Source organism: Monodelphis domestica, chromosome 1 (assembly GCF_027887165.1).
Source record: "Monodelphis domestica isolate mMonDom1 chromosome 1, mMonDom1.pri, whole genome shotgun sequence".
NCBI classification, from domain to species: domain Eukaryota; kingdom Metazoa; phylum Chordata; class Mammalia; order Didelphimorphia; family Didelphidae; genus Monodelphis; species Monodelphis domestica.
The window spans coordinates 557,298,285-557,325,648 of NC_077227.1; the positions used below are offsets into that span (position 1 = coordinate 557,298,285).

At 34.6% G+C, this 27,364-nt stretch overlaps 1 protein-coding gene across 5 annotated transcripts in view; it reads left to right on the forward strand.

Moving 5' to 3' along the window:
- The window catches only part of DLGAP2 (DLG associated protein 2), a 1,318,656-nt gene that overhangs the window by 1,219,767 nt on the left and 71,525 nt on the right, over positions 1-27,364 (forward strand). The window lies entirely within an intron of this gene.

Consider the following 27,364-nt stretch of genomic DNA (forward strand, 5'->3'; position numbering starts at 1 on the left):
GGGATGGATTTAAAAATTGTGCAAGGGTGAATCTTTGATAAATACTTGCAGGATCATTTCCTGACAGAAGCATCCAAATTATGGACACTACAGTTGGTGATTGTACCTTATTTCTAAAGGTTATGCAATTTGTCATAAATTTTTAGACATCTAGAACAGTCCAGATTTAATGATCTATAGGTCTACCCAACCCCTTTGCCAGTGTCCATCAGAAATAGCTGTTCTGCACTCCCTAGATCTATAAATGTTATTCATTGCTGGAAATTAATCAATCCTGGATGTAAATTCACTAATATTGGTAGAGCTCTAAGGATTGGGTTTCATGATTCCCTCTGGTTCTAATGGAAATTTGGAAAATTTACCACCTAAACAAAAAATTACTGCCCAATATTTTATTGCCCTTCCATTATTTATGTAGCACAATGAATATACATGACTCTGAGAAAGCCATAAAATAGACCAAGGAATACAATTTTGCCATGACATGTTTAAAGGCTAAGAAAAAGATACAAGATGAAATCATATGACACTAAATACATAAGTGATATAAATACCTAAGGATATAGCATATTGGGAGAGTTACCAAGCACATTAGGGGTTGGGGCATATAATGAAGGAATTTTTTTTAAAAGAAATTGAAGGGGTAGGTGCTTTTTAACCAGATTGTGTTAAAATTATAAAGGACATAATGAAAGAAAGTCACTAAAAGAAACCAAGGAAAGACTTGGAAAGGAATGTGCAATTATAACTATATGTCATTGGGTTTTTCTAAGTGAAACATTAAAGATAAGTAATATCCCTTATTATAAAAATGACTCACTATGGAATTCCACAGAAAAATATTTCACGGCATTTAAAAAATACTATTGTCAATTTTTAAAAATGTATTATACAATTAAAAAAGAGGGGAAAAAGATGAAGTAATGGCTCCTTAGAATTCTTTAGTGTTTTCATTTATGGATTCTAAGAATTACTTGTAATACTAAAAGATGAATTTTTGATGCTTATTCTGTGGTTGTCTCATAAAAGCTCTATGTTATATAACGTCATGCTAGAAGTGGGGAAATCATACATATTTTCCAGACAAATCTTGGGAGAAATGGGTATAAAAAGCAAGGAAAAGAGGTTTTTTTTTTTCAATGTAAGATATTCTGTAGCCTATAGCTATGATGCAGGTAGTTTAAGAGTGGCAAGGTCTCAAATTTATCACTTTTCAATCTTAACTGCCAATTTGTCATAGCAAAATCAATTGTGACACCTTCTGTAAATGATAAATTTTTACAAAAGCATTATTATCATGAGGCAACTTAGTCAACTTTGAGGTCAGTGAGAGGAAAAGTTTATAAAAATGTATGTATGTCTACCTTTCAGAAAATATGTATTGAGTACCTACTATGTGTAAAGGCAGGTACACCCAACAAGTATTTTTATGGTCTTCAAAAGTACTTTGAAAATAAATTATTACATGAGTTTGCAAAGTGCTTTCCCTATGCTATCTTTTGCAAGTTTTTTTTTAATAGAATGTGAAAGTAGGAGTAGAGATAGGATTCCTTCCCTAACATTATCTTCCCCCACAAAAAAAAAAACTGAAAAGAGAACAGAAGAAAGGCCAAATGGAATCATTTTGAAAATTCTGAAAGTTCCATTTTGAATTTATATACTTTAAAAGCACGTTGGGGGGCAACTGGGTAACTCAGTGGATTGAGAGCCAGTTTGGGGTTCAAATGTGGCCTCAGACATTTCTTAGCTGTGTGCAAGTCACTTAACCCCCACTGCCTAGCCCTCACTGCTCTTCTGCCTTGGAACCAATACACAGTATTGATTCTAAGACCGAAGGTAAGGATTAAAAAAAAAAAAAACAAGCTCTACATAATAGATATTTGGAGTTTCGTGTATAATCCTCCCCTTCTGTTTCATATTGTGTATGAAAATGCTCATATTATATGGCATTTGTTAATTTCAGAATAAAAAAGAAAATAAATTATAAAAACAATAGAAACCAAAAATAAAGAAGTACAACTGATTGTATGATGTGGCTCAGAAAGGTGATTTCCAAGGATGAGTTTCAGAAATATTTTGAGAAATAACAGCATTGTTGAAATAACTACACTACCTAATGAGACTTTGGAGTATCAGGCTCACATGGATATATACATTTTGATATATGAGTATAAACAATAAACAAATATTTATTAAGTATGTACTACATCAGTCCCGGGGACAAAGAATGAAGCAATGTCTACTTGAAGCAAGCTTATATTGTAATAGAGGAGATAAGAAGTAAATATGTAAAAATATACAAAATAGACACAAAGAAAATATATATAAAATAAATAAATGAAAAGTAAGTTGAGAGGGAGGGCATTAGCAGTTGGAACAAAAGCAGCCACTAGCATTTAGATAATGCTTTAAGTTTGCTAAGTGTTTTACAAATATTATCTCATTGTATCATCACAACAACCTTGGAAGACAGGTGTGATTATTGGTCCCATTTTACAGAAAAGGAAACTGAAGTAGAAAGAGGTTGAGAATTGCTGGGCATCTCAGAGCTTAGTAAATGCCTAAGGTTAAAGTTGAACTTCAGTCTTCTTGACTCCAGACCCAATGCTCTACATACTCCAAAAGGCTTCATGTAGAAAGTTATAGTTGAGTTGCAGTGAAGAAAGAGATTATCTGCTGTTGGAATGAAGAGAGAGTACATTCCAACTTTAGAAAATAGATACTAAAACACACACACACAAATGAGGGATGGTTTACCATGTCTAAGCAACCAAGAGAAAATAAGTTTGTCTAAATTGTAGGGTAGGAATGAAAATAATATCTAATAAAGTTGGAAAGATAGGTTGGGTTCCAACTCTGAAGTGCTTTAAAAACAAAACAAAGGAATTCATATTTGAGTCTAGAGATTGAAGGGAGACACTAGAGTTTGGTTTCATTTGTTTGTTTGTTTGTTTTAAGGAGGCAAATAAGAACTACACTTAAGGAAATCTCTTTGGGAGCAGTGTGGAAAACGGGCTGGGAAAGGGAGAGACTTAGAAGTAGGAAATAAGTTTGGAGGTCAGGAAAATAATCTGGGAAAGAGGTAAAAAAGAACCTGAAGTGGTTTCTCTGTGTGTACAGAGAAGGGATTGTATTGGGAGATGTTCTGAGAGCAGTCATACTGGAAAGATTTAAAAAATAATTTAGTACATTAGATGGAGATAAGAAGAGAGGAATCAACAATGACGCTATGGACTTTAAAGACTGGAAGAATAGAAAAGTTTTCAACAGAAATAAGCAAGTTTGAAAGAGGGGTTGGATTGGGAAGGGAAGATAATTAGTTCTGTTTTGGACACATTGAATTTAAGATGTTTCTAGGACTTTCAACTTGAAAATGTCCAGTAGGCAATTAGTGCTATAGAACTGAAGCTCAGGGAAAGACTGGGGCTGGAGATAGATAGATAGATAGATAGATAGATAGATAGATAGATAGATAGATAGATAGATAGATAGATAGATAGATATAAATCTGTGGGGCATCTACAGGGAAATAATTAGACCTATGGGAACTGATAGGGGCACTGAAAAAGAGTACATAGAGGAAAAGGGGCCTAGGATTGAGCCTTGGGGAGTATTCACAGTTTAGGGTCTTGATGTGGATGATAGCCCAGCAGAAGAGATAGCAAAGGAATAGAGACAGCTAACCACTCTCATTATTTTATAATCACATCTTGTCATCATAGAATGTTAGAATTAGGAAGGACCTCAAAGGGTATCTAGTCCCAATTAAAGAATGAAAAGGTTCATTCACACTAAATTGAAAGAGTGAAGCAGGGAGAAAGAATTGTATGAAAGTGAATTTTTCTTCCCCTTAAAGTATGGGTTCAACCTGTTAACTTTTTAAAAAATGAAACAGCAAAAATGTAGATTAACCACCACTCATGTGGGAATTGCTGTTTTCCTAGCCCTAAGAGTAGACATGAAGCCTCTCCATGAAAACTTCCATTAACAGATAATATAATAATGATCAAAGAATAGCCCTAACTTTTAGAAAGAGAAAGAGAATTTGAAAGAGAAAGAGAAAGAAGAGGAAGAGGAAGAAGAGGGGAGGGAGGAGGAGGAGAAATAACTAAAGCAGCAAACATTTACATAGGGATTTAAAGTTTGCAAAATGCTTTGCCGGTGTTATTTCATCCTCACAACACAATTCTTGGAAGTAACCATTTTCAAATTGAGAAAACTAAGGCTTAGCCAACTCATATTGTTTCTTATATTTGTATAAAACCTCTTTCTCTTTAATTTCTACTGATGCCCCTTGTGATAAAGCAGTAGAAATATAATTCTTCTAATCAAATGATTCTTAACCTGAGGTCAGTGTTTAACTTAAGCTTCAATGTGTAGATTTCAGGAAAATCTGTGAATTTATTGTATTTTAATAACTGTATTTCAATGCAATTCAGTTATTTGTAATTTTTTACCATACTGCTAAGGAGAGCATTATATACACAGGAAAAAATAGTTAAGAACTCTTGCTTTAGTCCATAACAACCCTTCAAATACAAAAACTGAAGTTATGTCTGCCCCAGTTCTACCTCTACCAATAATACTTCCTGTCAAACATCACTTTATCTTTTCCCAAGTCAAATCTTTCCAGTTCTTTCCAGTTGCCCTTCTCTGATACCCTTTGTCAGAAGATCTACTCTGATGCCTCATCATAATGGATAAATAGGTGACACCAGTGGAACACAAACTCTCATGGGTCTTGTCAAGATGGTTTTTTAGCTCACAGTACCAAACTTCATCTGTTGTCAGAGGACCAGCCTTGTTAAGTACAGAAGTCTTCCCACGATTGATTCTGACCACATTAGGCTAGCTGCTAGATGGCCAGATCTTTCACTGTGGTCATTCAGTTTTTAGTATTTAACTTGATCTAAGATGCCATTGTCACAGGGGCTCTCTCTTAATGCCAACCATGGCAAAACTCTACTTTTCCATTTCGTGCAAATCTCATCAATGTATTCCTGTAATTTGCTATGAAAGTTCAACTTAGCATTCTTGAATCTTTCCTTTAGTTCCACTGACCTAGTACAGATATCTATGGAGCATGATGGCTGAGTGATAGACTTTCTTCCTCTTCCAGACATACATCCTTCTAAACACAATCTACACTACTATTCCTTTACAGTTTTTCATTTACAGAATGAATTAGCAACCAACTCATGCTGATCATGTGCTTCCATTTTGCCTTTGTGGGTGACACACAATTTTAATTTAATAGATTCATGGATTGACGATGCATATTAATAAACAATGTTATTTTGTCTACACAGATAAGTCAAGTAACATAGATGTACACTTTAATAATTTAGAAAGAATCATTCAATACTGTGTAGAATATATTTTGTGAACAATTTGGTGTTTTCTTTGTAGATCTGAAATACATCAACTTTGACCCAAATAAACTCCCTTATGAGGTTATTATTTTGTATTAAAGGCAGATGGTGGAATTCTAGCTGAATGTGAATCTCTCCATCTAATTTTCAAATAATGAAACTTGAATGGTAGAGATCATTTGGTAAAATGACCAAAAAAAGACCAAAATTGTTTCTCCAGCCTACTGTTTCTTTCATTATGAAAAAAGGCTACATATTGATTAGTAGGCTACTCGTTAAATGGAGTGGTTTTGAAAACATCTAACTTTCATTTCACACATGATTTCTTTCTCATCTATGGAATGATTTATTTGATAGATTTTCTTTTCTAAATATGCAATTCCCCAGATTTTTCTAGGGAGATAACATTATTGATACTGTGGGGAAAATGCTATAAAATTAGATTATTATGATTTTGCTATGGGTCAAGATTTTTCCCAAAATATGACATAAGACTAATTTAAGGAATCATTAAAATAAGGAGAACATCTAGAAGAATCAGGACAGAAGAAACATTTATATACATTATGATTTTTATTGCTTATGCTTCTAGAATCACTTGACTCTCCAAAGTACACAGAAATTCCCAGTTTCCAAGATAGCTATTTTGAAATCAATTCAGAGGAAGCATTCTGTATTTCTGTAGTATAGAACTGAAATACAACATAATGTCTGAGAAGAGCGAAAGGTTTGGATTCAGGAAGAAGTGATTTCAAATACTTCTCCACACATTTAGTAACTTTGAGTCTCTGGATTGAGTCACTTAAGCTTTCTAGGCCTCAGTTTCCTCATCTGAAAAATGGTGATATAATAACAATATCAAATAGCTGTTGTAAAAGTTAAATGAAGTAATGTACATGAAGCACTTCTCATTACTTGTGCTATTAATGATGATTACTGGAGGTGTATTAAATGTTTTTCACCATTACATATTTTGTTTCTATTTCATTATTTTACTATTTAATCTGACCCAAACTTTTTAAAAATATGACTCCATATGTTTTCTCCACATTAATCTTCTAGAAACAAAACAATGTAATTATACCTCTTTTTAAAGATGTTCAATTCATCATCTGGTACAACCTGGTAAGGTTTTATTTACTTTTTTGCAAAATTAATTTGGGTTTCCATAGTTCTTTGTTTTGTTCTACACTAGAAAGAATGCTATTCTTTAAGTCAAAGAATCTGCATTCAGATCCCAGCTCTGCTACTTGGTACATAAAAAACCTTAGCCTCTTCTATCCCCAGTTGTATTATCTATAAAATAGGAGTCAGGGTTATATTACTTCTAGTTTTTCTTCTGCTCTGTCTGTAAGAGACTTAAAAGAAAAATTAGAAAATGATAGAAAAAAACCCTACAGCATAGAGCAAAAATTCCCTGAAGAAAACAGTTTCCTAAATGAGGAAATACAGAATCTCAAACGGGAAAATAACACTAAAAAAGGAAATGCAAAGCCTCAAAAAAGAAAATGGCTTCCTAAAAATTAGAATTGAACAAATTGAAGTTAATGACCTCAGACAACAACAGAAACAATAAAATAAATTCAAAAGAATGAAAAAAGAAAAGAAAGTCTGAAATAACTCACTCACTGGGAAAACAACTGATCTAGAAAATAGATCCAAGAGAGATAAACTAGCTCTAAACATATATGTGTGTGTATTGTATGTATGTGTGTATACATATAATGTTTGTATTGATGTATATATGTATTCCCACCAAGTACAAGTACCTATATGCATATATGCCTATACAAATGTATATATATATATGTTTGCATACACATATTTGTATGTGTGCATGCATGTATATGTGAATGTGAATGTTTTTAAAACAAAGAGGTAATGCTGAGAATTTTTTAAATTTCAGTTGAAAAATGAAAGTTATAATCCACAAATGTCAATATGAGGTCACCATATTTTGTGATTCTTTTAATAAAACGTTTTGGTAAATGCCCTGAAGGCACTTGAAAGCATATAACAAAACTAAATGAGAACAGTATAAAGTAGGCTGAGAAATCGAGGGAACATTTATAGGTATTTAAGAGGTACAATGGATAGAACTCTCAGTCTGAAACCGGGAAGACCTTAATTCAAATCTAGCCTCAGACATTTACTAGCAGATTACTCAATCTAAATTTCCTCAACTGTAAAATGGGGATAATAATAGTACTTACTTCCAAGAATTAGTATGAGGATTAGATGAGATCATATTTTAAACTGTCTCAAACATAATAGATGCTTAATAAGTTCTTATTTCTTTCCTTATTTAGGACAGCCCCATAATAACTCCATTGTACTAAGCAGAACTTAGTCATATTCCAAGCATAGATTCACTGATGAAAGAATGGAAAATTGGCCACTATCCTCAGGTAGAAATGGGCATCTATAATTCAGAGTAATATGAAATAGTACATAGATGTCAAACTTGTGCATGAAGCTTACAAAACTTCCAAATTAGGGCTACACCACATTAAAATGTAATTGGAAAATGTTTAACAAAATTTTAAAAATGATACAACAGAAGTAATGTTAATTTGTGGTTTTCAAAGTCAATATGTGGCCCACAGGTACCTGCTTCTATTTAAGTCCAACACCACTGGACAGTGAACAGTTTAGCAAAACCCAAGTTTGAATCCAAGTTATTTCTCTCATTTGCAGATCAGGAGTAACAATACCAGTGCCTTTAGTACCTGAATCACAGGGATGCTGTAAAGATCAGATAAAAATACTTACTTAAAGTGTTTGACAATCCCTTAAATGTTATATAAGCTTTAGCTACTATGTTATTAGGGTTTCATGTTTGGCGTTGTACTGTGTATCATTTTTATCAGTGACTTAGATAAAGCCATAGGTGTCAGGCTTTTCTAATTTGCTGACTGCAGGGCTCTAGGAAGGCTAGCCAATACAATGTCCCAAGTACAAGACAGATGAGGAACAGTCAAACAGCAATTGCTCTAAAAACAATCTGGTGTTAGTGGAGTGAAAATTCAATGTGAGTCGTGAGCATATAGAACTAGGTATATTTAGCCTGGAAAAAAGAAGATGCATGATAACTCTCTCTAAGTGTCTCTATTATGTGAAAGGAAGTAGACTTGCTCAGCTTAGCCCCAGTGACAGGTCCAGAAGCAATGAGGGAAAGTTGCAATGAAACAAATTTAAACTTGATGTAAGGTCCTTATAATTAATGCTGTCCATAAGTTCAACAACCTGCCTAAAGGATTAAGTTCCTTCTCTTTAGAGAGTTTCTAGAACTGGTTAGATGACCATGTGCCACTTATATAATGTGAATTACTTTGCAGTCTGGCTTATGTATTAAATGGCCACTGTTGTCTCTTGACTAGCAAATTCTCTATTGGATATTATTACTTTATCTTTAAGAAGGAATAGTATTTTGGAGAAAGAGAGTTTAACTGTTGTCCTGAGGTATCATACATCCTGCAGCTTGTCATGGGTGAACAGAGACTGCATGTGGCACCATAAAACTAAGACTTTTTTGTAAATGATTGAGCAAGAAAGTATCTGAAAGATATTTTAAGAGAATTTAGTTTTATCACTTATTATGTGGGAAAGATATTTTGTAGATAATTTGCCATCCTAAAAGCTATCTAATCTAACGAGAGAGACAACATGTAAAAAAAATTATGTGCAAATAAGCCATATACAAAATAAGCTGCAAATTATGACTTGAGGGAAGGCATTATAATTTAAAGAGTTTGGGAAGAGTTCCCTATAGAAGGGAAAATTTAACTGCGACTTGAAGGAAGTCAAGAAATCCAGGAGACAGCTAAGAGAAAAAAAAGACCACAAGTGAAAGTTCCAAGCAGCTAGGTGACACTAAGTGTCTAGAATGCTAGACTTGACTCAGAACGACCTAAATTCAAACCCTGCCTAAGACACATTTAAGCTGTGTGACCCTGGGCAAAAATTACTTTACTTCTGTCTGCCTCAATTTCCTCAAGTATATAATGTGCATTATAGTAGTACTTATCTTACAGTGTTGTTGTGAGGAGAAAAACTGAGATAAACCTTTAAGTAGTATATAAATAGTACTTTTATCCAGTGCTCAGCATAACATCTAGCACATAGTAAATTCTTAATAAACATTTCTTGAAGGAAAGAATTGAATTATTGTTGACTATTGTTTCAGTGTCTGTGACAAAGTCAGCAGCAGCAACTCATGGTTAAAGGTGATGCTGACTATGACTTTTCTGATGTTAGATTGTTGAAATAATTAAATACGTCTTTGCATTATCTGATTGACATATGAACCTGATATTCTTCATCCTAGGTATTCAATTCATTCTATTATTTCTCTATATTTTCATGTAAGAATTCCTACTGCTATCTTGCAACATATGTATCCCATTGTCCTGGAGTTGTTTTGCGGTATCTCCAAATCAAAGTTTAATATGTTCTCCATCCCTAGCAAATAAAGGTAGATTGATTGCTCTTGCCTATTGCACTTAATACCAGTCAGTCAATACATTAGGAAGGGTGTATCTAATAATTCTAACATGAATGTGCTTTATGTCTGGTACTTAATAAATGGCAACACCATTTCTGTATCCTTTAGGAGTACCTCCCTTTTTATTCTGGAGGCCATGGTGAACTAGAGGAAGCTTGCTGGATATCTCCTGTGATCTAGTATAAATACTATTAGTGATACTAGATTCTTCATCTAGTTCATACCTACTAAAGTAGGCTCTCTCCTTTTTTATCCTCTATATTATTCCATTTGGTGATCTTATGAGCTCTCATAGTTTCTCTGTATTGACAATTCCCAAGTCTACTCATCCAGTCCTAACATCTAGACTCTATCTCAAATTGGATGTCCAAAATTATGCTCATTATATTTCACTTACGCACAAAAAAAAAATTACTCTCCTTCCTATCTAAACTTTCCTGTTATTGTTGTGGTAATTACCATTCTCCCAGTAATTGTAGCTCAAAACCTGGGTGTCACCTTTGACTCCTACTCTCTCTCATTTCTCCCTCCCAGATCTAATTTGTTGCCAAGTCCTGTTGATTTCACCTTCCTAACATCTCTTATATACACTCCTTTCCCTCTATTGGCACTGCTGCCATCCTGGTGTGAGATCTTATCTCCTTATAACTGGACTTTTTTAATAGCCTGTAGATTGGTCTCCCTGCCTAAAGTTCCTCCTCACTCGAATTAATCTACTTGAAGTACAGATGTATCTGTCAGTTCCCTATTCAATGAACTTTATTGATTTTCCAAAACTTCCAGGATCATGTATAAGAGCTTGTTTCTGGGTATTCAGAGCCTTTCATAATCTGTTATCCTTCTCTGTTTCCCATCTTTTCTATTTTACCTGCCTCTACATACTGTGATCTAGCAGCATTGCCTTCCTTGCACAAAATATTCTATTGTCAGGCCTTTTCATTGGCTTTTGCACTTGTCCAAAATACTCTCTATCCTCATCTCTACTTCCTGGCTTCCCTGGCTTCCTTTAAGTCCCAGATAAAATTTCATCTTCTTTGAGAAGTCTTTCCTGATCTCCCTCAATTCTAGTGACTTCTCTTTATGGATGATCTCCCATTTATCTTGTATGTATCCTGTTTGTACATATTTTCATGCTGTCACCCCCATAAGACTGTTAACTCCTTAAAAGAAGGGACTTTTTTCTGCCTTTCTTTGTAACCCCAAGGTGCTAACCCATTAGCACAATGCCTAGAACAAAATGGACACTTTATAAATGCTTGTTGCCTAACTGACTACTACTCTTTGCCCTTCAAACTTATCCTTTAGAGCAGTCTCAGACCCTACCAGGATCCAGACTGGATTGAAGATGTCCTTTTGTTCATGAGAAAACACCTCTGCCAGCTAGCAGAATCCCAGGAAGGAGATAAGAGGAAGAGGAGGAGGAGGATGTACTAAGGGAAATTTAGGTGATACAGTGAGCAGAGCAATGAGCCTGAAGATCTAAGTTCAAATCCAAACTCTGATGCTTACTAGTTACTAGGCTATGGGCAAGTCACTTAACCCTGTTTGCCTCAGTTTCTTCATCTATAAAATTAACTGGAGAAGGAAATGGTAAGCACTCCAGAATATTTGCCAAGAAAACCCCAAATGGGGCCACAAAGAGTTATGCACAACTGAACAACAAAACTGCAAGCAGCAATAGCTACAGCTAGCATTTATGTAGTGCTTCAAGATTTGTAATGATTTTATTATTTGATATTCACTAGAAACCTGGAAGACAGGTGCTATTATCAGCCCCATTTTTTAAAGAGAAGGAAATTAAGGCAAGCAGAGGGAGAAGGAAATTGAGGCAAGCATAGGTTAAATGAATCCCCCAGTGGTCTCACAGCTAATATCTAAGGAAGGGTTTAAATTCAGATTTTCCTGACTCTAGAACCAGATCTCTTCCCATTGTGTCACCTAGCTGGTAGGATTCTGATGGCCCTAGTTCCCCCTGGTAAATTACTATGGTAAGTTCCCTTAGCAAGTGATATTTAATGCACATAAGATCCATCGGTCAATAAACAGGTTTTTTGGCCTCTATGGTGTTCTTGTTCTAGGTAATGGGGATAAATCAAAACTGAAACAATCCCTATTCTCCAATCCCTATTTACATTCTATTGGAGAATGCTACAGATGTTAGAGATGCAAAAGACTTGATAGGACTTAGAGTCCAATCCTTCATTCTCCATTTAATAAATGAGGACCTGAGTGCTAAAAATGTCAATGACCTGCCCAAGATTATAAAAATAGTAAGACATGAAACCAAACTGAGGTCATCTGATTCTCCATCTAGTGTGCTTTCTACTCCCTAAAGATACTTCTAAAATCTATTTAATAAATGCCAAGTTTTGATGAAAATCTCAAACACTTGAGATCTCTCAAGGTCAGTGAGGATAAGGATATTTTCCTCCATGGCTTGTTCAGAATTATCCATACTGCAGAAGTCTTTCCTACTCTACTGCATTGCAGCATAAATGCACATCAGGATTCCAGAAGTGTGCTTTTGAAGTCATCATGCATTAGCCAGTCCAGAAGAACTCTAGCCAAAAATTAACAAGCTGCATTTCTCTCTAGCACTTATAGTAGCCCAATTCTTATCTTTCTTCATTGTCAATAAAGATGCAATTTCTCCAAAATTTTGAGCCTCATTCATTACCCCATAATTCTCAGGGAGAGGGAGGGGGAAGACGGCTGTGAAAAAAAAAATGCTTCTTCTATTCTGTTCTAATACCCTGTCAGTGAACTTTCTGATTTCTTTAAAAGCAGATAAAGATATTTACATTGTGTCTACATTGTATAAGGCCATGAAACATCAAAAGAATTCTCTCCGTAAGTGTGGTTTGGATCAGGGTCACATTTATTCTTTAGGGAATCTATAAGAATCATCTACATTAATTGGTCAATAGACACTCTTCAGTGCTCCAAAGAAGCCTTAGTTTTTTGACTGCTATTATGCTTAGACAAATCAATGAATAGCCACTTATGAAGTGCTTAACATGTGCCAGGAACTATGCCAAGTATAGAGACCAGTCTTGCAAAGGATCCAAGTTAAGCATACAAAACAATAAAAGGTGGGAAAATTAGAATTCTGATTTTCATAGATATCAATTTCTTTTGAGCTCAGTTCAAATGGCAAGGCTTATATATTTATTTTCTTGTTCTCCATACTGTTATTTGATGTTTCTATATAGATACATGGCCTGTTTAGGCTATATCAAAATGGCAAGAGCCTTGATAAAAGATTTCAGGCTAGTAGCTGGGGAAAAGACTTGGTGGAAAGTTTAGGGTCTGTTGGTTGGGGTGAAGCCTGAAAGAAAGGAACAATCAGAAAACAACAGAATAAAGGAGAATTATACAAAAGCTAACTATTGCTACCAGGGAAAGAGAGTGAAGGTAAGAGCTGAAACTTCAGGAATAATCAAATTATAGGCAAGTATCCAGAGGGATAATTAATCAAGAGAGAGAAAATGAGAGTCGTATATGGAAATGAACTTCAGGAAGGTATTTGTATGTGGCAGTGTTTACATTATTGCTCCTTTGGTACTCACTCTTTGTGTCTCCTGTGGTTTGATTAAATGAATTAAATTGAATCCATTTGAATTGCCCCCTGTCTGTATTAGTTTCTAAAGCTTGCTTGCTTTCTCACAGGCCTTAGCCACAGAGTGGCTCTAGTCACATAGTTTTGTTTGCCTCTCTTGTTTCTGCCATTTGAGTAAATGCCTTTTCTAAAGAACTGAACCTCCTGGCTAAATAAGCCTCTGGTGGGGATTTGAACTAGTATGTAGGAGAATGGCCCACACATACATACATGCAAGTTGACTCCCTAAAACCTTTAAAGTAGTAGCAGTCAACTGATCCAATCTGCCAATGGCAGCATAAGTTTGAGAAGGGAGCTTTGAGTAGCCTAACTAGCATTATGTTTTCCAAAAATGTTTATTTAACTGTACTTCTCAAAATTATATATTTTGATAACTCAAAAGTGAACTTAAAGTTTTCCATTCAACCTGTATTTTAAAAATTTGGAATTAATTACATTTTCTTCATAGAAATAGCATAGAAATAATTAAATAACATTTATTTGGTAATACTTGCTTTGCATATTATGTCATATCAAATAGTCATGCAGTTTCAGATGGTTATAAGAAAATGATACAGTGCAAGGAATGCCATTATTAGGAAATAAGAAGGCTTTGTTTTAATTCTAGTTTTATCATTTATGACTTGAGGAATCCTGGGCAAATCACTTGACCTCCCTAAGCCTGAGTTCCTTGTTTATAAAAAGGAAAAACTTGAATTAGCTGACCTCCAATTTAAGTTTGTTGTGAGTAGGGATGGTTTTATTTTTTTCTTCATAACCCCACATTCTGCTTTGTAGTTGAATGGATATAGAAATGAATGATTAGATGACTAGCAACTCTGAATCTAAGAGCCTAGATTTTATTATAGATCAATATGTTAACATGTGAATAAAAACTGAGTAAATTGTGAAAGATCATAATAATAAATGCATACATAGTTGGTTAAAGTATGCATAAAACATTACACATTTTTTCATTTTAAAAATAGGAGTTACGTGGTTTCATATAAGCCAAGAAGCTAACTAATTACCTGCCTTTTCTTTTCTTTATACAATTTTAGAAATGAGGTAGACTGCCTAAGCTTTTCAGAAACATAAAAATTCAGCTCCTTCTCACTACCTTAGTAAACAAGTTTCTGCAAATGAAAGGTTTCCTTATCAAAGCAATAAAACAGCCTATTTTCTATTTGAATGATAAAAGCTTTTTGTAAATTCCTCTTTCAAGGTCATGAGAATGCAAAATGTAGGGAAATTTTTAAGTCATGGTAGAGACACTTATTTTTATTAGGCTATATAGTCTTATCATCATACTACCATGGTTATTAGGCAGGCATATTGGAATCCTCATTCCTGATATCAGTAAAAATGTTGCAAATCTGTCCTTTAGATTCAATAGAATTAAATCTCTGATCAATGAGAAGAAAACAGTTTGATTTTCTCAAAGACAAAAGTGCATCATTAATTTCAGAGTTTCACTATCATTATTCTACAATGAAGGATTTGGTTCTTCCTTGCTGTGATTTTGTCTGTCAGCATTGGAAATGAATGGGCAGGTGTATATGTCAAGAAAACTGTGTTTCTAAATGGATGTTTATAGATGAATAGATTTAATCATTCAGCACATAAACTTAAAAAAACACACTAATATAAGGTTGATGACTCAGGAAGTAATATTTTTTGAGACTCCATGTCCTTTCTAGGATTCCTAAGCCTACATTTGAAATGAAGTAAAAAGAAGGAAAAACCAGATGTAGGGAGCTTTTGTGGCAGGTATTTCTAGGTGAAGAAAAATTATCCTGGAAGGGATAGAATCTGTTTTTTATTGGGTTTTTATAATACCATTTAGAATTCTTAAGGTATAATTTCAAGAGACAGACAGTATCAGAGTATTTATGAGTCGTTTGCAATTATCTTCTTCCCTTTCTGCTTTCCAGCATTTGACTGATTTTTGGCTTTCAAATCTGTAGTTGGAGATTGATTCAGGTATGACTCCTCTGAGAGGAGCAATGAAAACTGAGGGCAAAAGTAGGCCATATAAGTTCTGGTGCTACTCTCTCCCAATTACACTTATATTGGCAGATTGAATACTAAGAGCAAGGCTACAATTTCATTTCTCGGCTTTACAATGGTATCTCCAAGGATGTGGGGTTCTTTGAATTTGGTTGTTGTTAATTTTTTTATATCATGGACCACTTTGATGCTATTGAAGCCTATAGACCCTGTCTGAGAATAATCATAGTTGGCTACATTCAGGATTGAATGAAATACCAAATTTCATTTAGAGATTAGTAAAAATAAAAATGTAATTTTCCCATCCAAGCTGAATAATGTCTAAAGTGATAGAAGAGGTAGATGCCAGAGGTGAAATTTGGACCCACATTCTCTTACCCCAGATTCAGTCTCTTTCCTTGACACCTTGCTGCTGCTGTCAACCTGCAGTCACACCAAGTTCATGTAGGTTAAAATGTTATCAGCCCCCATTTGTCCACAGTCTCCATTATTCATATTATAGGGCATCTGAGTTAACTGTGTGTGTAGTGTAACATGAAATAGATGGAACGCAAAGGGCTATGCCAGAAGTTAGCAACCCAGCTTTGCTAGAGTTTCCTCTGCCACTCACTAGGTTGTCATACTTTCTCTAGGTGGCCTTCTCCACCCACCATAAGGATTTACTCCCATCTGGTGTAAGTCATAGTTATTCATTATCCTGTTCTGTAACCATTTAAATTACATTGTGAAAAATGAAAAGATGAGATGTAGTTTCTTCCATTAATGCCATGGGGCAAAGTAGCCAAGAACACTTCTGGGTGGGTTTTTATTAGTGGCAGACCTTTCTTCTTATCATTATTACTGGAATAAAAGAGTAGGTCATAAAAACTATTTAAGAAGTTATACCTTAAAAACACAAAATCCTCAACTTATCAATGTCTCTTGAGCCCCATTGATCCAATAATACCTCTTGTTGTTTCTAGTGAATTAATTCTGTCTATTTCTAATCACTGAATCATTAATGTTTCAGGCTAGGATTTAAGAGCTTTGGAACTTTATAGTCTCTTTAACCTGGTGATAATTTGATATTAATTTGATCATTTGAAGTTAAGACCATTGGAATAAGCAAAAACATGAATACCTTTCACATACATAGTGATATTTTTCAAAAGATTTTTCTTAATTAAGAACTAGTGAATATCTTCAGAACTTTGTCATTTTGCTTCCAGAGAAGAATATATTTAATCATTTAAAGGATTTTAGGGAAATGAGGTTTCATGGCCTCATTCTGCTTAAATAAGCAGGATTCCTTAAAAGCAGGAAATGTTGGTTGATCAAGAACTAAGCTTGGATACTAGGAGATAGTTACAGAGTGATAGATAAGCCTCAGATTGTTCCTGAACAAGTTTCTCAACCTGGGGAAATTGGGATATTACCCACTTCTCCCAGTTTCACAAAGATCCTTTGAAGATAAACAGAATAAAAAAAAAACATTAAAATTGCTTTGTCCTTTTAAAACATGAAATGGCATATAAGCATAAGACATCATTGTCAATATCCGGTTTGGGCTTTCAAATGTGGAAATTATGGTGAAAGTTCTCTCCCTATAAATATGGTACCAGTCCTTTATACTAACTTCCTCAAAATGATGTTCAGATCTCATTCTTCTTCTTTTTAAGAGTAACACGTGAGACAGAGCATAGTAATGGGAGCCAGCTGCAACAGAAATGTTTTGAGCAGTTTTCTAAAAAGCACTGTAAATTGCCACTTTAGTCTACAGATCAGCCATTCAGTGTTCTCATCCCAGGGCTGGGCTGATGGATGATTCACTGGGCAATTTTCATGCCAGCCTTCTCTAGCAGCATGTCCCTTAGCTTGGCCAGGAAGGGATACAGCTTACACAGGCTATACAATGCCTCTGGTGAACCTGTATGGAAAGAAGTTATGCTTCCTTTTCGTGGTCTGAGACAGATGTGAGAAAAATGGACAAAGAATCCAAGCCATAGGGAAAAGCAGGAACATTCAAACATACTTCTCCCCCAAAAGCTCATCTTTTTCAGCTAGTTAGAATGTTCATACTTTTCGGGTTTAAACTAAATTTATGTTTCTAGTCAGCAATGAGAATACATAGAAAGTAATCTGAGAAAAAATAATGTATAATAGATCATTAGGTATCTAACTGTCTATTCTTTTTCATATTAAAAAACCTTATCTTCCATATTTAAATCAAAACTGTGTATTGGTTCCAAGGCAAAAGAGAGGTAAGGGCTAAGTAGTAGGGGTTAAGTAACTTGCCCAGGGTCACACAAGTAGGAAGTGTCTGAGGCTAAATTTGAACTACAGACCTCCCATCTCCAGTCCTATATCTCAAGTGACTGAGCCACCCGCCTGCCCCAAGACTGTCTACTCTTGACTAAGTGTGTAAAAGGGGTAATACAAAATGCTTTGCTTGTTTTCCTTTTCATCAGTAACATTTCCTTTTCTATTCTGATAGTCACTTGGGAAATATTGCTATATATCCCATATTGCCTTTTTGGAAGTAATTCTGCCTTCTTTATCGATCTTTCCAGCATATTAAGTTTGGTATTTGAGGCATTAGTGGTTAAGTATATATAAATATGTCAAGAAAAAAAGGAATTAAAACTTTTTTGTCTTACAATTATATTAATTTTATTAAGGGAAGTGTGATATTTCATTTTTCGGTGAATAAGTTTTAAGTAGAAGAGATGATCTACCCTATATAAGTGAAAATGTTCTGAAGTCAATAGCTATTACTCTTCTTGTGCTGAAAGAACTCTTAGAAATCAATTCTTTTACCTCAGAGGAAGCAATGAACCACCAATAGGTTGGGTTTCCCAAAAGCCTAGTCTATCAGGCACTTCTATTTTGATAGTGAAAATGCAATTGTAATTCATCTTTAATGCAGAATGCAAAATATGCCCAGAGAGACTTCAAAACTACAAGAAAAATACACATGTATCATGAAGAAATATACCAAGCAACATCTGCTACACAATTTAGCAAAGTTCAAAGAAGTTGATTACTCAGTTACCTAATAGGATAATAATCAGTCTCTCAACATTTCCTTCTAAAACCATTCTTTTCAAGAATAATTTGTACTTCAGTATGAAGCTTTTTACATTTTGAAGTGTTAAGATATCAAAGTAGTTTTAATTTGGTGGGAGATAAACTTGGATTAAATCCTAATTTGTTTACCTTATTATATCATTTTACTAAAAGACAAAAAAGTTTTACCTATTATACTGAATTTTCTAGAGAAGGTAAAAATATATACAAATACATGTACATACATAAAATATGCACATTATATATACTACTTTATAGATCCTAAATCACTATGAAAATGAGTAGTTTATTATTCTTGACTATTCTTTTTCCCTTTGTTGCTGAGAATAGACTCTGAATTTTTAGAATTTACTTTTATATTTTGATGTATCCTTGGGCGCCCTTATTTGGATACTAACTCCAATCAGGCAACTTGCAATTTATTCATGCTTTCCCATCTTGTATGACTTCATCACAGGAAAACTCTACCCAGAATTCTGAAGACTTTTCTCCAGATCCCATGCTTTTGCATGGATCCCAGTGGTACACACAAGTTTTTCACTAGTCCCTCATTTTCCTTCTGTGACTAGTATTTTTGTTCTTTGTCATTTATTTGATGACATCCTTTATGTTTCTTCTCCAGCACAATTCCTGGATTATATTTTTTGTAAAACTGAGTCTTTGTGAACCTCTAAGGACCATCCCCTTATTAAAAACTTGATTCAGTCTTCGTTTTGTCTTCTAAAAATCCAAGATTATTGTGTAAAGTGATTAAAAAATATTGAAGATGAAAATAGGAAGTGTTTCAAACAGTGAAACAGCTGCCATCACTTTATTTTACTGTCTCCAAGATGTTAAGTGCTGGTTAGACTATAATTTCTGGCTAATTAACACATCGGAGTTAGATGTCTTTGCTGCTAGCTAGTCCATCAAGGATTCTTCATCACTGGTGCTGCCCACATAATTTTTTGTTGTTTTGATATAACCATTGTGCGTGTGCCTGCAGGGTTGTGATTTCAGTGTCCTGCCTGATTTACATTTATGTTTGAGACTAACATTAATTACACTGTCAAAATAGCTTTTAATCTTGTATGCAACATCTTTTGCCTACAAAGTTGGGTTTCTCCAATATAGACACTCATTTAGACATTCATAAGCTCAATTACTATAATTCTTTTATGTTGTTATCCTTCAAGACTAATTAAAGGAAGGCAGTGAATTTAAGTGCTGCTGTTAGATCCCCACTGAATGGTACTGCCTGCTACTTAAAATATATCTTATCTTGATTATGTCATTGTGTTTTATGCCATAAGATGCTAATTTTTTAATTTGCTTCTTGGCTTGCAAATGCCATCTTGGATTGAATTCAACTCCACTCTCCATCATTCCAGGTGTAGGCTGATGAGTTTTGGCACTTGTTCACTTACTCTACTGTGTTCAGGGCTTATCCAGCAGTAAATGTGATAATACAGTCTGATTCAATGATGTTACTATATCTCCTGAAGTGAAATTCAGGACTCCAGAGAAACTCTGCTTTGGGGAAGATTGGCTGTCTTGGCAAGTTGAAGGCATCCTCATGCCTCATAGCATAAACTTCATCTATTTTGTGTCAATTATCAAGTGGATGATTAGGCCCGTCCAGCATCAGCTTAGTTTGCAATATATGCAAAAAGTTCTAGAATAGAGCCTTTTTGACATACTTAGGAAATATTTAAGTAAATAGTTATTAAAGAAAAAATTTAATAGAAAATAATTTCAGGTCATAATCTCATCTTGACTCAATGGCATCAGCTACCCTCAGTTCTGTTTTCATTTCTGTTACACTTACCCAAACTCTAATTGTAGAAAAGGTGCTTTCCTCTCCATCAACCCATTTGTTATAGTCCTGTAGAACTACCTTTGCAAAGTACTGCTAAAGTAAGGAGATTAATTCAATGAATTCCAAACAGGTGTGTGACTCTAGCAACATACATACATTTATAGATTGGGGCAGGGATGGAGGAATGAGAGAGGATTATGATTTCATCAGGATGGAGAATACCAATTATGGACAATATTTCTATGACACAGATCATCAGCTATTCATTAACTAATGATTGGTCTTGGAGAACTACCTAGGACACCAAAAGAGTTAATGATTTGCTCATGATCCTCAAGACAGTGTGTGTCAGAGGAAGACCTTGAACCCAGGTATTTTTTACTCTGACTGGCTCTCTATTGCCTTGAACCTTAAACCTTTAAACAAACACATCAAGCACTTAATTTATATGTTCTTGGTGAATGAGCTATTTATTCCACATGGCCAATATTTCCAAATAACTAAAACTTGTCACTTTGGACACTGATAATCTTTAATTGTTCATGGAAACCACTCAAAATATATTTCAGACTTTCTAAGCCAGGTCATACTAAAGATAATTTATCCATTAGTTGCTCAACATCATCATTGTGGGTATTAGTTAGTTAAAGATTGGTTTTGTTATCGAGATCTATTGAGGTATAGATTTGCCCCTATACTAAATAACCCCAGAATACTATGTCTTTTGCATTCTTCTAGCTCCTAACCGGGCCTCTGTAGATTGTGAATAGCATTTTTATTATAATAATTTTTTTCCAGATTGCATGTTGATACAATTTTTTTAAATATTCATTTCTGATATTTTGCAATCCATGATCTTTCTCCTCTCCCCTCCCCAAGAAGGCACATGATATGACATAGATTATAAATATAATGTCATATAATACATATTTCCATGTTTGTCATGTTGTGAAAGAAGATACATATTGTTTATATTAGAGAAAAATTCACAAAGGAAATAAAGTAAAGTAAAATGTCATGTTTCAATTTGTATTCATACTTCATCTGTTCCTTCTATGGAAGTAGATACCCTTTTATATTATGAGTCATTTGTAGTTTTGCTGAATCCTTGCCTTGTTGATAGTAGTTAAGTCATTCATAGTTGATCATCTGATATTGTTGTTGCTGTGTACAATGTTCTCTTGGTTCTGCTCATTTTGTTTTGCACCACTTCATATGACTTTCCCGGTTTTTTCATGATCATCTTATTGTTTTTTATAACACAATTGTATTCCATTACGAGCCTATACTTTAACTTGTTCAGCTCTTTCCCAATTGATGGATATCCCTTCAGTTGCCAGTTCCTTGCCACCATAAAAGAATTGCTATAAATATTTTTGTACAGGTGGGTTCTTTTCTCCTGTCTTTAATCTCTTTGGGATACAGATCTAGCGGTGGTACTGCTGGGTCAAAGGGTATACAGTTTTATAGTCCTTTGGACATGATTCCAGCTTGCTCACCAAAATGGTTGTATCAGTTCATGGCTCTACCAGCAGGTTAAAGTGTCTATTTTTCCACATCCCCTCCAACATTTATCTTTTCCTTTTTTGTCTTGTTAGCTAGTCTGATTGGGTATCAGGAGATATCTCAAAGTTGTTTTAATTTACATTTCTCAATACTGAATACTATTTTTTGTCATCTCTCATTGACTTTGTAGCCAAAGTTGTAACTATCATGGGGCATCTGGGGCTTTGCCCCAGGGAACTATTTTCAGGAACAGGCATGCTTCTTTCCTCCTTTCTTCTTTTTGTCTATGTGACCACCCTCCAATTGTCTATATACTGCCATTTGGTGCTACTGCTGCACTTAGGTCAACCTCAACTTGGTCTCCATCACTGTGGCAGGATCTTCTCTTCCTTCCAAAAGCTCCTAGCCCATTTTAAGACTTTGCAATTTCTCTGCCTCTTCTTGCCATTTCAAATCTCATTTCTGACTTTTGTGTGTTGGTATATATTTAAATGGATGTTTTGTCTTCGGGGCAGCTAGGTGACACACTTAATATAATACTGGACATGGAGTCAGGAGGACTCATCTTCCTGAGTTTAATTCTAGCCTCAGACACTTCCTAGCTGTTTTACCCTGGGCAAATCACTTAATTTTATTCACCTCAGTTTTCTCATATGTAAAATGAGCTGAAGAAGGAAGTGGCAAACCACTTCAGTATGTCTGCCAAGAAAATTCTAAATTGAGGCATGAAGAGTTAGGCACAACTGAAAGCAATTGAACAACAAATACTCTCTGCCTTGTAATAGCTGAACTCTAGAAAAATGGAATGTTTTATCTCCTTCTGAAGAAATTAAAAGTATGAGTTAGCCAGTGGGGAAAGGATTTAGGGAACAGAATTATTTTATCCTAAAGCCAACATGACATCATTAGACAGTAACTACATCACTGATATTCGTATCGTAATAGAATGTAGAATCATTTGCCTAATGTTTAACATAACATGATTTGCTTCTTTTTATAAAACTCAAATACCTACTACCTGCTTCTATCGATACTTTGTGTGAACTCGAATGTTCACCTCTCTTATTTAGCTCATTTGTAAAATGAGGTGGATGAAATGTAAGATAGCTTCCCACTACACCTATATTCCATGTTACAGTATTTGAAACATCAGCACTGAATTGATTGATATTATTGAACTTGTACATGAGATTGACAACATAATTATTGAAAGGGAATCATTAACCCTAGTCATCCTTTTTTCATTTTGAAAAGACCATAATTATCTTTTATCTTCATAAAAAATGTATATTTTATTAATATTTTAGCCACAGAATACAAAAAATTTTTAAAGTTTTATCAATAACTATTTCTTGAATTTTTATCAGTATCAATATCCTATGAATCCAAGGCACTTAATAGCTTTAAGCTTCATTATTTTCTTTTCATGAGAAGCAGTATTGTAATAAGACATCAGAAGCAGCACTTGGGATTAGGAATATCTGGGTTCAAATTCCCACCACCGATACTTACTTGATGTGTGACCCTGGACAAATCATTTGTCCTAACCAATCCTCAGTTCCTACATGTATAAAATGAGGACAATAATAGCATCTATTTTATAGGGTTTTTAATCAGAGTACATTTAGGTAGGAAAATGATACATTTCCCTGGGGACGTTTTAAGTTTGATATATCTGTCACACATCCAGATGAAGATGTCAAGATACCATTTATTAAGGTTTTAGTCTACAGATGTGGAAAATGAAGTCTAGAGAAGTCAGCTTTTAGAAATTCATAACTATAAGAATACAAGTCATTCTCCAATTGACAAATGGCCAAAGGATATAAACAAGTAGTTTTCAGATGAAGAAATCAAAGCCATCAATAATCACATAAAAATGTTCTAAATCCCTCTTGATTGTAGAAATACAAATTAAAACAACTTTGAGGTACCCCTTCACACCTATCAGTTTGTCCAAAATGGCAGGAAAGGAAAGTGATAAGTGTTGAAGGTGATGTGGCAAAATTGGGACTCTGGTACATTGTTGGAATTCTGAACTTACACGGCCATTCTGGAGGGCACTGAGGACCTATGCCCAAAATGCCATAAAACTGCATTCCTTTTGATCCCATAATACCAGTACTGGGAAAAGAACTAATTGTACAGAAATATTTATAATACCTCTTTTAGTGGTGATGAAGAATTGGGAATTGAGGAGAAATTCATCAGTTGGGAAATGTCTGAACAAATTGTGGTATGATGGTGATGGGATATTATTGTGCTATAATGAATGATGAGCAAGATGATTTCAGAAAAAGCTAAAAAGATCTACATGAACCAATGCAGAATGAAATCAACAGAACCAGAAGAACAGAGCAATATTGTACAATAATCAGTTGTGAAAGACTTAGCTATTCTCAGCAATATAGTGATTCAGAACAATTCTGAAGCCTTATGACAAAGCACTGTTGGAGTCAGAATACAAATCAAGGCATACAGTTTTTCTCATTAATTTATTTATGTTTTTATCTTGGGGTTTTAGTTTTATGTGACTATTACCTTAAAACAATGAGCAATATGGAAATATTTGTGCATAATAATACATGTATTACACAGATCAAATTGCTTACCATCTCTCAGGTGGGGGAAAAAAGGGAGAGAAAGAGGCAATTTGGATCTTATAATTTGGAAAACATATTTAGTAAACTGTTATTACAAAAAACTGGGAAAATAAAATATCTTTAAAAAAAAGAAATTTAGAACTAGAGCTTAGGGTAAATAAAGAGGCAAGAGAAACCAATGAGCAAAATTGAAGAGGGAGGTGAAGAATGGTCATGCACAGAAATGATAGGTGAATGAAATCCTATCCATGAATCAGGACTAAATATAAAAAATCAATTTTGAAGATTTCTGATATTTTTTACTAAACTGGAAGGAAATGCACATTTATATAGTGATGACTTTATGTCAGACACCATGCTAAGCATGGCTTTTTAAACCCTTATCTTCTGCCTTCTGGGGTTAAGTGACTTGCCCAAGGTCACACAAGCTAGAAGGTATCTAAGGGCAGATTTGAACCCAGGACCTCCCAATTCCAAACCTGGCTCTCTATGCACTGAACCACCTAGCTGTCCCTTAAGCACTTTTAAAATTATTATTGCACTTGATCCTCATGACAAGGTAAGTGCAAGGTAGGTGCTACCATTATCACCATTTTATAGTTGAGGAAATTGAGACAAAGAAAGACTAAAGGACTTGTCCAGGGTCACATGTGTCCACACACACACAGAGGTAAGTGTCTGAGACTAGATTTAAATTCTGATCTTCCTGACTCTAGACCTGGCTCACTATGAAAACTGTGCTAACAGCTGCCTCTAAATATTAAATATCACATGATTACATCCATGGATGATCTTCAGAAAGAACTATCAAATGAATAAACTATTGAAATTTATTTAAACATATTACTGTCTCATGAAGAGCACTGCATCTACTTGTTTCACAGCACTGAGACATTGACCAAGTCTGATTATGGTGAAAAACTACTAGAAAGTCTGAAGATATCAAATAGATCTTGTCAATATCTATTAATTTACTTCCCAAAAGCCTCTAGGGAAAGTTTGAGGCACTGGACTAGAGATGATAACACCTCATAAAATTTAAAGCTAAAAAACCTTAAACACCATAGAATCCAACCTCCATTTTTGATGGATTATGACATTGGGATGCAAAAAATGGAACATCACTTGTCCAAGATCAAGTAGCAAAGTTGAAATTTGAACCTCCCAAGTATAAAGACCTCCCCACTGCTTTGTCTGATTCATACCATTAATACTGTTTACCTTCTAAATGCTAACAAAATGTCTTCCCCTCATATTCATCTGACATTTACTCAATGCTTATATGCACGATGCCATATACAAAGCACTGTGATAGATGCAGGACTGAGGTAAGGGAGAGCTAAAAACTTAAGAAAAACTGAATCCCTGCCCTCAACTCAAAGTCTAGGAGGCAGAAACTGCCTTTCTTGCTTCCTCAAAATTGGCTCTTTTATTGATGTGACCTACAATTGTATAATAAGATTCTTTCAATATTCATTAATGACTTTTTCATTTGTATTCACAAGGACTTTAAAGATTGAAAGGTTTTTTTGATTGCCGGCTCCAATTGTCTCAGAATATACTGTAATAGTCTTCCTCACCAGCTGTGGATGCCACAGATGAATTGTTAGCATATAGTAGTGTGTTATTTTTTTTCCTTTTTCTCCATCCAGATGGTCGATCATTGTGCAAAGAAAGAGTGATGATTAAACATACCATTATTTGGCTAAAGCTGAACAGAATTGTCACAATCCAGATTTTAGGGTCCACAATATATTAAGATATTCTGCACTTAGCTAGGTTGGAGAAAGGAAATGTTTCATGAAACTTTTGGGAATGATGTAAGCACAGGAAATTTTTGTACAGTGCAGAAATACAAATAACTTGAGAATTACATTAATTTAATTCCTTCCCCAAAAACCTAACAAGATATCAGGACAATATAATCTATAATCATTATGTAGGTAGGCAATAGTTTGAAGATTGCCTCCAAACCATCTAATTCAAGTTACAGTTACTTAATAGTTAAATTAATTTGGGAGCTAAGGCAAAGAAGTAGGTATAACAAATGAAATTTCCTCTGACCTGTCCAAAACTCTTTATTATTTTTTTATCAATGTTTTACATGCAAGCACCACAAAATGTACTTGTTTTCTCTTGCCACCAATAACTGTATAGTTTTTTTCCCAAAAATTTTTGCCTTCTGTCTTAGAATCAATGCTAAATATCAATTCCAAGGCAAAAGAAGTAGTAAGGTCTGGCAGTTGGGTTTAAGTGGCTTGCCTAAGGTCACACACTAGGAAGTGTCTGAGGTCAATTTTGAACACAGAACCTACCTTCTCCAGGTTTGGATCTCTTTCCACTGAGCCACTAGCAACCCCTATAGTTATTACTTTTAAAGGAGGAACAATAACTCCGGTCAAAGAGATGCTGGACTCAAAGGTAAAGACTCAGGCATAAATTTGGGAGACATGACCAATGTGGAAGCTTGTTTTGTTTAATTATGCATGTTATAAAGTTTTTGTTCCCCTCTTTTATTTTCTATGAGTGAAGGGAGAGGGAGAAAAAATATTCATTCCTTGAAGAAGTTAACTAAAATAAAAAGAAATCATGAACTTTTATACATATAAAATAATAACATGCAATAATATCTCAAATCTAATTGAAATTGGTCTGAACTTCTCTATTTATACATTATGCTTCCCTAATGGAATGTAAAATCCATGACAGTAGAGACTAGTTTGTGCTTTGACTTCGAATCTCTCACATTATGCCTTATAAATATTAACTGCTTTGTATATCGGTCAAAGTTTACATTGGAGTGTTGTCCATAGGTTCAGGTCCTATTACTTATGATTATAATCATAATCAGGATGGATCAGGATGAAATAAAACTTATTTTATGAAAATTACCCAAAATTATATTTT